This window comes from Arachis hypogaea, chromosome 18 (assembly GCF_003086295.3).
Source record: "Arachis hypogaea cultivar Tifrunner chromosome 18, arahy.Tifrunner.gnm2.J5K5, whole genome shotgun sequence".
Lineage (NCBI taxonomy): Eukaryota > Viridiplantae > Streptophyta > Magnoliopsida > Fabales > Fabaceae > Arachis > Arachis hypogaea.
The window spans coordinates 46,860,018-46,863,238 of NC_092053.1; the positions used below are offsets into that span (position 1 = coordinate 46,860,018).

At 37.4% G+C, this 3,221-nt stretch overlaps 1 non-coding gene across 1 annotated transcript; it reads right to left on the reverse strand.

Moving 5' to 3' along the window:
- Window positions 1-918: 918 nt before the first annotated feature.
- Window positions 919-1,026, reverse strand: LOC112774045 (small nucleolar RNA R71). Its single transcript, XR_003188558.1, has one exon. It is a non-coding gene; the product is annotated as a small nucleolar RNA R71 (small nucleolar RNA).
- Between the last annotated feature and the right edge of the window lie 2,195 nt (window positions 1,027-3,221).

Here is a 3,221-nt window from a genome sequence, read left to right on the forward strand (position 1 = left end):
CTCATTTTCTAAAACAACTAACCACTTTTTCAAAATTCTTTTTAATTAACTAATTATTTTAAATTCTAATTTTATTTTATTTCTTTTAATATTTTCGAACACTAACTAAATAATTAAAATAAAAACAAAAATATTTTTCTTTTATTTTACTTAAAAAAAATTCGAATACTCTCTCTCATCTCTTTCTATTTGTTTTATTTATTTACTAAGACTTCTCATCTAATAATTCGAACCCTCTCCCTCTCTCTGTGTTCGAATTCTTCTTATTCTCTCTCTACCTCATTCTTCTATTCTTCTTTTCCTCTGACACATAAAGGAATCTCTATACTGTGACATAGAGGATTCCCACTCTCTCTTTGTTCTCTTCTTTTTCATATGAGCAGGAACAGGGATACAGACATTCTTGTTGAAACTGATCCTAAACCTGAAAGGACTCTGAAGAGGAAGCTAAGAGAAGCTAAAGCACAACACTCTTGAGAAGATCTTATAGCAAATTTCGAAAAAGAGGCAGACATGGCAGTCGAACCTGAGAACAATGGTGGAGATGCAAGGAAGATGCTTGGTGACTTTACTGCACCAACTTCCAACTTCTATGGAAGAAGCATCTCAATTCCTGCAATTGGAGCAAACAACTTTGAGCTTAAGCCTCAATTAGTTTCTCCAATGCAGCAAAATTGCAAGTTTCATGGACTTTCATTGGAAGATCCTCATCAGTTCTTAGCTGAATTCTTACAAATCTGTGACACTGTTAAGACCAATGGGGTTGATTCCGAGGTCTACAGACTTATGCTTTTCCCCTTTGCTATAAGAGACAGAGCTAGGATATGGTTGGACTCACAACCTAGAGAAAGCCTGAACTCTTGGGAAAAGTTGGTCAATACTTTCTTGGCCAAATTCTTTCCACTTCAAAAGATGAGCAAGCTTAGAGTGGAAGTCCAAACCTTAAAACAGAAGGAAGGTGAATCCCTCTATGAAGCTTGGGAAAGATACAAGCAATTGATCAGAAGGTGTCCTTCTGACATGCTTTCAGGATGGAGCATCTTAGGCATATTCTATGATGGTCTGTCTGAATTGTCCAAGATGTCATTGGACCACTCTGCTAATGGATTTCTTCATCTAAAGAAAATACCTGCAGAAGCCTAGGAACTCTTTGAAATGGTTGCAAATAACCAGTTCATGTATACTTCTGAAAGAAATCTTTTGAATAATGGGATGACTCAGAAGAAACGAGTTCTTGAGATTGATACTCTGAATGCCATATTGGCTCAGAATAAAATATTGACTCAGCAAATCAATATGATTTCTCAGAATCTGACTGGAATGCAAGCTACATCCGACTGTACTAAAGAAGCCTCCTCTGAAGGAGAAGCTTATGACCCTAAGAATCCTGCAATGGAAGAGGTGAATTACATGGGAGAATCCCATGGAAACACCTATAATCCTTCATGGAGAAATCATCCAAATTTCTCATGGAAGGATCAACAGAAGCCTCAATAAGGCTTCAATAATAATAATGGTGGGAGAAATAGGTTTGGCAATAGCAAGCCTTTTCCATCATCTTCTCAGCAATAGACAGAGAATTCTAAGCAGAGCCTCTCTGACTTAGCAACCATAGTCTTTGATCTATCTAAGACCACTCTCAGTTTTATGACTGAAACAAGGTCCTCCATCAGAAATTTGGAGGCACAAGTGGGTCAGCTGAGTAAAAGAGTTACTGAAATCCCTCATAGTACTCTCCCAAGAAATACAGAAGAGAATCCAAAGAGAGAGTGCAAGGCCATCAATTTATCCAAAGTGGCCAAACCTATAGAGGAGGAAGAGGCAGTGATTTCCAGTGAGGAAGACCTTAATAGATGTCCACTGACCACTAAGGAGTTCCCTAATAAGGAACCAAAGGAATCTGAGGCTCATAAAAAGACCATAGAGATTCCACTGAACTTACTGTTGCCATTCATGAGCTCTGATGAGTATTCTTCCTCTGAAAAGGATGAAGATTGATGCGCATAAACTTGTTATGCCACGATTTAGGAAATTGCACGATCAGCAAAATTCCTTCCGGCAAGTGCACCGGTTATCGTCAAGTAAAAACTCACAATAGAGTGAGGTCGAATCCCACAAGGATTGGTTGAGTGAGCAATTCGAATTAGAAGTGTGTTCTAGTTGAGCGGAATCAAGATTTAGATGAGAATTGCGGAATGTAAAATTGGCGGGAAATGTAAATGACAAGAAATTGAAATGGCGGAATCTTAAATTGCATAAATTAAAGAGCAGAAGCTAAATTGCTGAAATTAAAAGGGAATGGGGTGATTGCATGAATTAAGTTGCAGAATGTAAAGAGAAAGTGGAAATCAGAAATGGGGAATTCATTGGGTTATAGGAGATATTGAGATCTCCGAATCAAAACATGTTTATCTCTTCCTCAACCAATGCGTTCATTGAATTTTGCTTGGCAATCTTATATGATTGGATCCCAATCCCTTGGCTCACCAATTCTCTCTAAAAACAAACAAATTCCCAATCCCTTGGTTTAAATGTTCATAAGAAGAGATGATGCTCGATCACTGATTATACCACACAGTTTCATGAACCACAATTTGGTAGGATTACATGTCACAATATCCATCCAAACCCCAATCCAATTCACTGTGAGAAAGCTTCTCTAGCATGAATCCTCCATTCCTTTCCCAAGGTTCCGAAGGATTCCAATTATGGGTAGTTTCTTTCCCAAGACAACTACCCAATGGAATTAGATCGAGAAGCTTTCTAACAAAATTCAAGAGAAAAGATTGAAGAAGAAGATAAACTATTATTGATTCATTGAATTACAATAGAGCTCCCTAACCCAATGAAAGGGGGTTTAGTGAGTCATAGCTCTGAATTCAATTACAAAGATATGAAAACTAGCCAAATGAAAAGATAAAAGTCCCCCTAACTTAAATTCTATCCTATTTATACACTTTCTATATTGAGCTTCTGTTGTGTTTCTTGGGCTTTGAGGCCTCTCCCTGCTTTCCTTTTGCTTTGGGTTTATGATCCATAATCTTGATGAGGCTGCTGATCCAAATTCTGTAACATTCATTGAGCCAACTTAGTGATAATCAAATAATGACACATGACTCAACAAATTGAAATTTCAGACTCATCAATCCTTCAGGCCCAAATCCCATAAACCATGATATTCAATTGGGTTTCATACCAGAGTAAGTTTAAGTTAATGTTTG